The sequence below is a fragment of the Peromyscus californicus genome, unplaced genomic scaffold, assembly GCF_007827085.1.
Source record: "Peromyscus californicus insignis strain IS unplaced genomic scaffold, ASM782708v3 Scaffold_14__1_contigs__length_90479793_seg_2, whole genome shotgun sequence".
Lineage (NCBI taxonomy): Eukaryota > Metazoa > Chordata > Mammalia > Rodentia > Cricetidae > Peromyscus > Peromyscus californicus.
The window spans coordinates 7,900,469-7,913,672 of record NW_026294436.1 but is presented as its reverse complement, the minus strand read 5'-3'; the positions used below and the strand labels follow the sequence as shown (position 1 = coordinate 7,913,672).

The following is a 13,204-nucleotide window of genomic DNA, read 5'->3' as shown; positions in this document are numbered from 1 at the left end:
AATCCCAGCACTCAGGAGGAGAGGCAGGCAGATCTCTGTGAGTTTGGGGCCAGTCTGGTCTACAGAGCAAGTTCCAGGACAGCCAGGGCTACATAGAGAAACCCTGTCTAACAAAACAAAAACCAAGGCTGTCACCTCCTGAGAAACACCCAAGGGTGACCTCTGACCACCACATGTGCACACACACACACACACACACACACACACAGACACACACACACACACACACACACACACACACACACACACACACCTGTACCTGTACACACATAGACACAAATATAAAATCATTTGAAGGCAGATCCTTCTCTGAGTATACCACCCCAAAGAAATCAACTAAGCTGTAGACAGAAACAGTCTTTAGATTCACAAATAGTCACAAGGCATTGTGTCTCAAGGCCTGAGAAGGGATGGCTGAGCCTCAAGTGTCTATAGTCCAAAGACGGAAGAAAAGGCTTCCTTCCGGAGCATCTGATGGCCTTTTGGAAAGAGTGCCTAGAAGGTAGGCTTGAACTAAATTCAGCTGCACACAGTTCTTGGGAGGTGGTCATGAGGCATTAGGCAGTAGGTCATAGGAGTTACAGTGGTCAACAGCACCCTGGCACCTTCCTCAGAGGGCTCACATTTTATCCTGGAGAGGTCAAAACTACCCCACCTCAGAAGCTCTCCACCTTGCTTATCCCTGTGTGCCCAATAAAGACTGGATCAAGGTGTGACTCTGGGTGGGCCACCTTGTGCCCAGCACTCCCTCTCCACCGTATCATCTCACAGTGCTCCCATCCTGAGCCCGGCCACTTTCTCAGGCCTCCCAGGACAGCAGTCTAGAAACTGCTGAGACTGAATCACCTGCGCCTCTTGCTGTGCTCCTCAGCTTCCATTTGCTCCATGCAGGGAGGCACAAAGAAGCCAGGGAATGAAGTTACTTCAGGTAGGCTCTCTGCCTTTTACATGCTAATGGGGGGCTGTGGTTCAGCAAGTAAGGGTGCTCTCTGCCACCTCTGACAAGCTGAGTTCCACCCTGACAACCCCGTGTACATGCGCGCGCGCACATACACACACACACACACATAGTGGAGAAAGTGGTTTAAAAAAAAAACTTGTAGCTGGGGTATGTGATTGTTGCTAAGATCCTATGATTAGGAGAAAAGATGTCAAGTGGTGAGCACACAGCGTCAGCTGTACCGTAGCCCATCTATTCCCTGCACAGACCCCAGCATCTCCCCAGAAATATCAAACAGCATCTGCTAAAACTACAAGTCCTCCTCCCAAAACCTGTTAAGTTCAGTGCCTGCTCAGGCAACATCATACATACCAAAACATAAGTCTACTGTAGGCCCTTGGCCCCTTCAGCAGGCCTGCCTCAGCTAGCCAGCCCCTGTCCTACCTGTCCAGTGTATATCAAGCATCTTACTAGAGAACCAAAAGCCCCAAAGAAAAGAAAAGGGGCAGAGTGTTTGCCTAGCATACACAAAACTTTGTTCTATCTGGGGAGTAGGGGGTGGGGCAGCACTGCGCAGACCAGGAACAAGCCTGTAATCTCAGCCAGCACTTGTGCTACATACAAGCCTGTCATCCCAGCACTCAGGAGGTCGGAGCAGAAGGCTCAGGAGTTCAAGGTCATCCTCCATTACTTAATGAGTTTGAGGCCAGCCTGGGATCCCTGAGATTTTGAGGGGCTGGGCAGAGTGTGTTTTTCACCAAGTAAGAGTTGCAGCTCCGTAACCCAGAGCTTCCCCTTCTTTGGACTAGGTGAGAAGTATTTGAAGGGCACCACTCCTGTTTTTTTCTTAAAAAGTTGCATTAATCAGTTGAATTGATCTAGACAGACTAAACTGACATATCTCTGGTTTGCCTATTGATGGGGGAAAAAAATAGCAAGAGCCCAGACTTCCCAGAGCTTGGCAGTAATTGTTTTGGTAACAAAAAATCCGAGTGAGGAATTGTGCCTCCCCCAAACCAAGTTCATATAATTTTATAAATTTTGAGCCAAGCCCCTTAGGTGGAGTTTGGTCTCACATGATTGTTCTGCTAGAAGTCAGGGTCTGGACTGAGAAACTGCACGGGAAGGACAAGAGGATCCCCTTTTGCTAATGCTGGACCTTCCCACCATCCGGAAATCCCTTCCGAGCTGTAAGTAGCCGAGAAACCAGCCTCCACTCTTAAATTCCAGGCAAGAAAGGCCTCTCACTCCTCTTGATGAACCTGATACTTGCAGGCTCTGGGCAGTTTGTGTGATATGTAACACGTATCGGGACCTCTAATCCTAAATGTAGCAGGCATCTGGAAAGGGTAATTCTTCGCTAATCTTTTTTACATTTATTGCCTCTGCTGTCTGGGAGTACTCAATTCTAACAAATCCAGTTCAAGCCTTAAAATCACCCATTTACATTGTTCATGAATCTTACAATATTATCAGTGGAATCCAGTTATTTATTTGATGAAGAACAAACTTCATCTGGCCAGACGTCTATACTTCCATTCAAAAATGTATCTTAGAACTTGTTCCTAAGCTTTCTGTTCATCAAATCGAAAGTTCTTGAGTTTTTTGATGCAGTGGTTAGAGTGTGTGTTGAGTGCTGGGGTGGATGAGGCAGGTTGGAAATCTGCTAGATTGTCATATGGAGAAATAACTGTATAAAATTTTAATTATCTATCTTCAAGTAATAATAAATGTTTGATGAGATAGTAATGAGACATGGTGGGGGGAGATGTTAATGAATGTGTGTGACAAGGAGAGTTTAAATAAAGGAAGCAGAGGGGATAGCTCAGTGGATGCTGCCGCTATCCACATATTTGCTACGGCATTTTGGAAGTGAACTGGAATATATTTCATGGCTCATACCATAGTAGGGATAATATTGTGTTAGTCTGTAATGGGGACCAAGATCTTTGCATAATTTTCCCCTGACAAAAGTATTACCAAAATGACTCTTGGATTCCCTGTGGGTCTAGATTCTTATGCTTGAGGTGGTTTGGGGTTCTTGTGTCTCTGGGAACTGGTTTCTGTTTTTCTATTGTTACTGATAGGAGGGGTCAGACACAGAACAAGGTCAGTATGAGATGTCCAGTCACTGATGTCATTAACTGGGATTGGCCCTAACTTACTTTGACAAAAATTAATGTTGTTTTCCTTTTTCAGTTGGGTTGTTTACTTGGAAAAATACTATATAATTAAAACCATTTTATGAGTCATAAGCCCAGAAAAGATGACTTGAGCTCCATGATCCATTGCTGGGGGTGAGTGTTTTGTTCAAGGCAAGAACGTGTTGTCTGCAGAAGACATTTGTACAGAGTTGTCACCACCCCCAACCCCCAGCGGCCCCGTAGACTTGAGGAGGTCTTAACTCTAGGCAGGATTTGAGGAAGCTATTCAAAAGGAAAGGGGAGGTCGGAGGGAACCTTAGAGACGCCCAAAACCACAGATCTTATTCACCTGAGCCAGGCCTCAGCAAACATCAATGCCTTAAGTAAGAAAAATTTATTGGGCTACAGAACCATGCAGAAGAGCTTTAAACAGAGAGCTGAGTTTTCCTCTTGCTGTCCTGAAAGTACCGAAGGACTCTTTCTTGACCAGGGATAATGACATCCTGCCGGAGCAGGGTTCAGTCCTAAGAGAGTCACCTGTCAGCAGCTGCTTCCAGGCTCTGCACACCAAGCACTCTGCAGAGATTATCACACCTAATCCCGACAGCCTGCGAGAGCTATTTTCACCCTTATTTTACAGATTAAATAACCCCAGCCGGAAGAATAAGAATTTGCCCCAAATCACAGCTTCACTTGTGGTAGGACCAGAGTCAAATTCCAGACTTCTCTCAATACCTGTGGTTCCCTCCCTCCCCCAAAGGTCTCCTCTGTACTTTTGGGGTAACATTCCTTGCTACCAAGCAGAATAGAGATGGAACAGCTGGGGGGTCCTGAGTCCTTACTCATCCCCCTGAACGTCTGCTGGACAGAGGCCCCCCTGAGCCTCAGATGGAGAGTTGAGGAAGCAGGCATACAGTTTCTCTAACTCTAGGGTTAGGGTTAGGGTTAGGGTTTGGAAACCAAGGCCTAAGTGACAGGGAAAGAGGAATGTTCTCTTTGCTCAGTGCTGGTTTTAAGATTTCATTGGTTCATTTTGTTGGTGGTTCATTCACTTTGTGGCCCACTTTATGAGGTGGACAACCTCCAGATGAAGGGCGCCTGAAGGTTTCTGCTTACAGCATTCGCATGGAGTTTCGATGGGTGCAGAAAGATGGGAGAAGGGAGAGGAGCAAAGAAAAGGGGAAGACAGAAAAACACAACCATGCACAAACAGAAGCGAGACCGGAGCGCCATTTGGGCTGCCGGTCACAGGCTCAGTATCTCAGAGGGCACAAGCCGAGGTTCTCACAAAACCAGGCGACTCAAAATACACCATTGAGACTTTATATAGCCACTATGTAATTTGTACTTAACAGACAGCTATGTGGGTCCCTTACCCGCCCCTCTGATCCCCACTTCAAAGATGAGCTCCTGTCTCTGAGGGAGGCCTCACAGTGACCTTTTTTTTTTCCCCCCCAATCTTCTGGTATCAGCAGTTGATCTGACTGCACAAGGATTGACATAGACCTTCCAACTCGAACTGTGTCTAAAGCAGATAGGGCCTAAGCTGCCAGAAGTCATGGCCCGAGGCCTAGGCTGCCGGAAGACTGAAGTCTGGGTCCTGAAAGTGAGCTGAGAGGCCCATTCCCCTCCAGGTCTGCTTAATTCTGTTCCCAAATACATCTGCCAGCCCTGTAGCCAGGCTTCCCCCCCGGCTCTGAAAACACAAGCTGGGTGGTGGGTGGGGAGGTCCTAATTTAAAACTGTTGCCTAGTGTCCTCCTAAGCCATGCCCTACTCTAAAAGAGAAGAAGAAGAAAGAAGAAGGGAGGAAAAAAAACAACAAAAACCTCTCACCGTTCAGGCAACAGCTGGAAGGCTTGGCTGAATGGCGCACTTCAATGTGGAAGGTCACAGGGTACTGATCTAAACACTGCGGGCTTGCTCACCCAACTGTTGACACTCTGTAAACGGGACAGGCGGGGCTGGTGTGGGCATCTGAGGAAGGAAGTCCCCAACCCCACCCCCAACCAGAGAAAGAATAGGAAGCAACTTCTATTCAACCCTCACAGGGGTGCTCCAGGGGCCCCCTCCACCCCGGCTAAAGCCACCAGGCCTGTTCCCTGCCTCCAAGTTACCTTGTATTATAACAGGATTAAAGTATATTTAGCTCGTCCATTAGCATATTTGAGCCCCCATTTTGGTCTACTTAAGGCTTCCGGTAGCCTTTGATCAGGTCTGCGTTCTGCTGGTCAACAGAAGAACCCCTGCATGCCCTGTCGGGGGGAGGGGGGGGGAGACAGTCGGACTGTGAAATTCCCGGAATGCTCCAATATTCTATTGTTTTCCTTAAATGGCCCAGTTTACACCCAGAGTTGGGGGGGGTGGAGGGTGGCGAGAACCAATAATAATTAGGTCTTAGTCGGAAGAGGAGAGAAAGGATTTGTGCTCTCCTAAGAAAAGGCGGGGAGGGGGAAACCCTATAATTTCTACAGTGTCTGCCTTTTTATTGCTTTCATTTGCATATAAATTAAATCCATATTGTAGCTTTAAGGCAAGCGGGGCTTAGAATTCCACACAGCCTGGGGTCCTATTGTCTTACAGCCAGTTCTAGGCGGTGGGAGGAAATGAAAGGGAAGGGCCAGGCGCAGGAAAGAGAAAGTCAGTTCTGTAACGTTTTTAATTGCTTGTTTGTTTTCTCCGCCAATTACAGGCAAATTAATATTTAAACTTTGGGAGGCTGCAAGGAAAATGCTTACAATGTTAAGTTGGATTCCAAGGGTGCGTGTGTGTGTTGGGGAGTGGGGGTGGAGGGTTGGTACTGGTTTTCCTGCATCTGAGATTTTGCTGTAGTGAAATAAAAAAAGAAAAATTAAAAAAGATCATCGTAGCTCTTGTTTTCCTTTCTTCTCTCATCAGCACACTGAGACTCAATCGCGCTTCCCTGATGACATGGGCGTAGGGAGGTGTTGATTGCCCTGGTAGGGTCCTGGATAGGTTTGGTTGATGCCAGTGCTTGGCTCTGTTGACCATACACCTGCACCTTTCCGCATGCTAAGCAGCAGACTACTGCATGTGTGCTAAGCTGCCCGGCCAATGATATGGGAAAAGTGGCCCTAGCCTCATACTGAAGAGCTTGGCCCAGGAGCCTTCAGATTCCTGGTGAAGCTTGCATCACCAACCCACACATTACTGTAGCAGATGCCTCGACCTAGAAGTGGTGGAAGAAACATCTGAAGAGGGGGCAGAGGTCAGGAACATGCAGCAGAAAGCCCTTCATGCTTCTCCCCTAAAAACACGCAAGGGGCTGGGGATGTGGCTCAGCGCGCGCACGCGCACGCACACACACACACACACACACACACACACACACACACACACACACACACACAAACACATGTACGTGCGAAGGAGGAACACAAACATTGAAATGTAAGCACCCGGCTTGGGAAGGGCCACTTCTTTATAGTTTTAGCCTGATCCACTCATAGAATATAGGGAACTTGAGATAAAAAAGTAAAGCAGCAGCTGATGAGGCGGCCTAGTGTGTAAAGAAAGGCACTTGCAGCCGAACCTGACACCTTGAGTTCCATCCCCAGGCCCCAACATGTTAGTAAAAAAAAATTCTAGAACCAGCCTTTGCTCTCCGTACATGTACCGTGGCACATGCACACAGACACAGACACACAGACACACACACACACACACACACACACACACACACACACACATGAATGTAAATGAAAGATTTTTAAAATAATCTGTTTTATTGAGTTCTAATCAACATCAAGGCAGCAGGAGCCCGCATCTGAGTCTGATACCCTCTTCCGCTATTCTTCCTTTTGTTTTATTTCTCATTTCTTTTGAGACGGGTCCCGTGTATTGCAGACTGACCTGAATCTCTATGTAGTGGACGACCATAGACTCTAATTCTCCTGTCTTCGCCTCCCAAGTGCTAGGGTTACAGGTGGGTACCATCAGTACCAGGTTTCTGTGGTGCTGAGGATGGAACCCCAGGGCTTCTTGCATCCCGGACAAGACCTCTACGGACTGAACTGTAGGGCATCCCCAGCTCCTGGCTGGCTTTTTAAAATGAGCACACCTACAGACTGTCATGTCTCAGCTGCTCACCTCCTCACCCTTTCACAGGCAGAGGGTCACTGTATCACCTCATGTGGGAAGAGGAATGCTGCGTGAGTTACTACCAAATTCCTTTGCTCACCTCCACAGCCAGCACCTGGTTCCCCCATCCTTGACTTTAGAATTCTTTAGAATCTTTTGCCCCTGCTAAGACCCCTCAGATCCTGGCTCTCCATCCTCTTCTACTGGCTCTGCCTGTCTTTTGTCCTAACTTCCTTTTTATACTTCATTATGTTACCTCCCAAGAAATACAGCCACAGTGCTGCAGCTTCCTCAGCACGGCCTCTCCTTTTCTTTGCACGTCGTATCTTGGAAAATTCTGCAGTTTCCCTTGTGGTGGGAACATTGCCTCCCCCCTCACTGAAGTCTTCTATACTTAATTTTCATTATCCTCTTGGGTTACTCCAAACACTCCATGTTCCTTAATGACCTAAACAGGATCACAGGATCTCTGTGCTGTGTGTGTGTGTGTGTGTGTGTGTGTGTGTGTGTGTGTGTGTGTGTGTGTGTAGGCCAGATGTCAATGCCAAGCATCTTCCTCAATCTCTCTCCACCTTAGCTTTTGAGACAGGATCTCTCACTGGATCTCACTGTTTCAGCTAGACTGGCCAGCCAACAAGTCCCGGAGATGTACCTATGTCTGTCTTGCCGGGACCCGACACAGCCTCTGGATCTGGGATTCAAACCCAGATCTTTACGATTACACTGCAAACGCTCTGCTGACTGAGCACTCCCTGGCCCCTCCAACAGGGTTTTCTTCAAAACAAGCTCTAGGGAATCCTCCCTAATGAGGTCCCTCATAGTTAGCAGCCAGTTGAGAAAGAGTTTCCTGTAAGAAAGTGATGGCCTAACTGGGTGTGTCTTGTCTGTTTCTGGGATCTATAGGTCCAGAACGCTCAAGTCTCCACAGTGCAAGTGACAATTCCAACATCTCTTTTTGTTGTGTGATATTTTGCTTGTGTTCTGACAAATGAGGCTTGCTTGGAGTCAGAGGGCAGAGCTAGGCACTAGTTAACCATAGAGGTCTGGAGGTCTGTACAGAGAGGAGACAGGGAGTGGTAAGGCGGGGCGGAGAGAGGATCTAGGCCTTTCTCGTGGGAGGAACCAGAGAGGTAGGAAGCGACTGTGGCTGCTCCCCAGCTTCTATGATCTTTCAGGTTTTTACCCCAATACCTGACTCCTGGCTTTTATTGATAAGATTGATTAGATTTACCTGTCATCTCCTTGTGTGTCAAAACCTTTGTAGTCAACCTATAGCCTAACTCACTGAAGATCAGCAGATGGCTGGCTACCTGTTCGAGTATTTCAAGAAAATGATAAGAATAGTAGGTTGGGAGATAGATTGCGTCGCACACACATGAGGACTTGAGTTAGATCTCCAGAACCCAAATTAAGAAAAAAAAAAAAAAAAAAAAAGCTGAGTGTGACTGGCAAGATGACTCAGCAGATAAGGATAGCAAGCCTGACCATCTTAAGTTTGGTCCCCAGAACTCCTATGGTAGAAAGAGAGAACCAATTCCTGCAAATTATCCTCTGACCTATGAATGAAAAGAAAGAAATTAAAAGGAAAGGAAAGGACATGACTGCTCTTAGGTACGGTGGAGGAGAAAGTTCATTAGAGATAAAAGGGAGAGCACAGGCAGAGTCAGAGACATCTGGGAGGGTCCAGAACAGACACAGCCAGACTGACCAGGGCCATGTGGGGAGACGGGGGAGAAGAAAAGAAAAGGGGGAGAGGGGAACCAGGTGTAGCAGCCAGGAGGGCAAAGGTACAAAAGGGGCGGGTACCCCAAATGGCTGGGTTATATAGGAAGAGCCTCTGGGGAAGGGCAGCCCAGCCCCTGGGCTGGAGAGTTCAGGTAGAGGGCAGAGTATGCCAGCTATACCCTGGAGCAGGCAGGGACTGAGGGATGCTGGGAGAATCTGGAGGCCAGGTCCACTCTGATATATTAAATAGGCACCTCAGCCATTTGTCCCAGGTTTGAAATCTAACAACCTACACACACATAGATAAATAAATAAATAAATAGATAGATAGATAGATAGATAGATAGATAGATAGATAGATAGATAGATGATAGATAGATAGATAGATGATAGATAGATAGATAGATAGATAGATAGATAGATAGATAGATAGATAGGTAAGTAAATAAATAAACTAACTAACTCACTAATAAATGAACTAGGTGTGATGGTATGCACCTATGACCCCAATGCTGGGGAGACAGAGACAGGAGAATCTTTGGGGATTGCTAACCACCCGGTTTAGTCTACTCAGTGAGCTCCAGGCCAGTAAGAGACCCTGCCTTAAAAAACAAGATGATAGCCGGGCAGTGGTGGCGCACGCCTTTAATCCCAGCACTCGGGAGGCAGAGCCAGGCAGATCTCTGTGAGTTCAAGGCCAGCCTGGGCTACCAAGTGAGTCCCAGGAAAGGCGCAAAGCTACACAGAGAAACCCTGTCTCGAAAAACCAAAAAAAAAAAAAAAAAACCAAGATGATAAAGGTTGACTTCCAGCCCCAATAAATGCCCACACACACGTGGAGCTACACATGCATGAACATCCATTCACATGCACAGACACACAGACAGACACAACGGTAGCTAATATTATCACTCTCTCCCAGTCAGGCTCAATGCCAAATGCTTTGTGGCATCGTGACTTCTATCTCATTTTTAGCCCTCACAGTTTGACTGAGCTCTTGACTACAATTAACCCACTTTCACTGGTTATATAACACAGAGAAGTAAAGAAAAATTATCCTAAGTCCCACAGTCTATAATTTGCCCAGCTGGGATTCAAACTCAGGCTACCTGCCCAGAGTCCATGAATTAATTTAAACGTCTGCTGTAGCAGTTGTGACACCACAGTGCACCCGGCTCTGAGGGGGGCATGTAGTCACGTGACTCCGAATGCTATCCCACCTGCTCCAACCTCAGAAAGGCCAGGGTGCTCCAGCCCCACCTGCTGGGAAGAGCTCAGCTCACAACACCATTTGGGACCTAGTCAAGAGATTTTATAAAGCGCAAAGTGGCCTCCCAGGCCTCAGAGATTGCACGTTAGGGACTGGGGCTCGGAGGGACTGGGAGGGGAGTGGGGAATCAGGTGAACAGATTCTTGGAAATGAGCTTTGAGTCTATCCAGTTAATGTTTGTTTTCAAAACTCTTGGTGCTTTTAAACTCTGTCTTATTTACATTGTATTTGGGGAGGGGCACCTTCAACACTTCTGAGTGCTCTGCCTCCTCCACACTCACCAGTGTTCTGTGGCCCTCAGCTAAGCCTGCTGGGCTCCTTCTCAGGCCTCTACTCCATGGCTGCCAGCCTCCCTGGGAAGCACACCCAGGCTCACTTTCAGAGAGTGACAGTCGATCCCAGTCACCTTCCTTAGTGTTTATCTTTTTCTCACCCTTACTCCTTATTATATGCGGGTGGGTTCATGTCACAACGTGTGCAGAAGACAACTGGCAGGAGTCCATCCTTTCCTTCCTCCAAGTGGGTCTTGGGGACCAAAGGTCAGGTCATCGGACTCGTGTGACAAGCCTCTTTACCCCTGAGCCATCTCGAAAGCCCTGTAATAACTTTTCACTTAGTGTTGCATGTGAGGGATTGTTCCACTCAGGCAAACACAGAGCTCTTACTCTTCCTGATGTCTGCATGGCGTCTACCCTGTGCTGTCCCACACATACCTAACTCATGCTCCCAGAATTCTTGTGTCTTCATCCTTTGTTTTTCTCAGTCCTTTCGTGAGTATCCTAATATGTGCCCATTTTGTGGGTACAGTTATAGAAAAAAAATTCTAGGGGTAGAATAGATAGAAAATGGAGGATGTATTCTCTCTCTCTCTCTCTCTCTCTCTCTCTCTCTCTCTCTCTCTCTGGTGGGTGTGTGTGTGTGTGTGTGTGTGTGTGTGTGTGTGTGTATGTGTGTGTGTGTGTGTGTGTTATGAGTATGTGTGAGGAGCATGTGTGTGAACTGTGAATGTGCATTCTGCATTCGTGTGTGTGTGTGTGTGTGTGTGTGTGTGTGTGTGTGTGTGTGGCATACACATAGAGGGCAGGAGACAGCCTTGAAGGGTTGGTTCTGATTTTCGCCTTGTCTGAAGGAAGTCTGAATCAGCATTTGACTTCTACCTTCTATGTCCCAAACTCCTCAACTGTAATCTCACCAGCTTAACCACCTGGTGAGCTCTGTCTCAAAAACAAAGGTGGGGGGGGCCAAGGAGTTGGCCACACTAGGAAGAGCACTTTTTCTAGCAAGCCTGATGACCTGAGTTTGATCCCCAGAATCCACATTAAAAGAAAAGTCGGGGACTTGCATCTCTAGTCCCTTCACCCCTATGGCAAATCACCCAGAAGCTTGTATGAAGCACTGCATCAGAAACAAGAGAGACCTTGTCTCAAAACACAGTGGAAGGTGAGGACCGCTCCACAAGTGTGCTGTGTCTCGTGTGTGTATGCATACACACAGAGAAAAGTCTCTATAGATAATAAATAGTGTGGAGACCAACAGAGGAGCAACAGCTGACATTGACCTCTGGCCTCCACACCCATGCATGTGCAAACACACACACACACACACACACACACACACACACACACACACACACACACATGCACACACACCTGCTTTCACATTTGCACACACTCAAATCCACACACATGTATTCACCATGCACATAAAAACAGTCACCCGCCTTTGTTTCAGTGATGTGGATAGTATAACTAATGTCAGTTTGGAGGCCAGGGTCCAAGTAGTGGACTTCAGAGGACCTGGGCAGTGGCAGGTAGTCACCGACACCCTGGCCCGTGGTGACTGCCATAGTCCCCATAACAAAGATCATCTCCTTCAGACCCTTCTGAGCTCCTCCCCTGGGAAATTTCGGTTTCCTCCTGGCTCCATCCCACTTCTTCTCTGGCTACCAGAGATAAAGAACTCTTCCCTGGCATTTAGGGTGCTTCTCTTAGTAAAGGACACCTCTCTAGCCTTTCAAAGAAGGCCCTGGACTAAGAATAAGAAAGTCCCTTCCCTTCTTACCCCAAGCCATGGTGTCTCTAATCAGATACCTTCTGACACCAAAACCCCTATCTCAATCAAAACAAACAAACCTTGCCACACAGGCCAGCCAATAAGTTGCAAAATTTGAGAGCAGCTGTGGAGAGGGCATTTACAAAAGACAAGCTTCTCCTGTCCCCCCTTGAACCAGCTGAAGGGGGCACTTTTACCTTTTGAATTACCCATCCCCCTTTAGTTAGAGGTGGATAAGACTATGATGCCTAAATCTTCCACTAAAATTTTTCTCTTTGGGGCTGGGACAATGCTCAGTCAGTAAATGACTTGTCTTGTAAGCACAAGGACCTGAGTTCAGTCCCCAGAGCTCACATATAAATCTGAACATAACTGTGTGCACTTATAACCCCAATGCTAAGAGGAGAGATAGACCCTGGGGGTCGCTAGTCCTCCAGCCTAGCCTACTTGGTCATCTCCCACACAGTGAGAGATGCTATCCCCAGACACAAGGTGAATGACATCCTGAGAAACAGCACCCAAAGTTGACCTCTGTCCTCCACATGCCCATACATGAACACACACACACACACACACACACACACACACACACACACACACACACACACACACACACAAATATATATAGCTGAACATGGTGGCACAAGCCTTTAATCCCAGTACTTGGGAGGAAGAGGCAGGTCCAGGGCTGTTACATTGAGAAACCCTGTCTCGAAAAACAAAACAAAAAAAGCAAAGCAAAGCAAAACAAAAAATACAAAAACAAACAAACAAAAAATTCTGTGGCTGTTTTCAGGGCAGGTGATGTAGCTCAGTGGTAAGGCATATGATTTTAATGTGAAGCCCTGGGTTCAGTCCTCAGCTCCATAAATAAATAAATATGTAGAAGATAGATGGATAGATAGATAGATAGATGGATGGATAGATGGAGGGAGGGAGAAAGGAAGGAAGGAAAGAAGGAAGAAAAAGAAAG

At 47.2% G+C, this 13,204-nt stretch overlaps 1 long non-coding RNA gene across 3 annotated transcripts in view; it reads right to left on the bottom strand.

Moving 5' to 3' along the window:
- LOC128109606 (uncharacterized) overlaps positions 1-13,204 on the bottom strand; it is a 77,440-nt gene that overhangs the window by 39,622 nt on the left and 24,614 nt on the right. The window contains exon 1 of one of the 3 annotated variants that reach the window (XR_008217853.1): positions 4,920-5,023. The exons of the other annotated variants lie outside the window; for them this stretch is intronic. This is a non-coding gene — a long non-coding RNA (uncharacterized LOC128109606). Of the gene's footprint in view, positions 1-4,919; positions 5,024-13,204 lie in introns of those variants that run through there. 3 annotated transcript variants of the gene reach the window in all.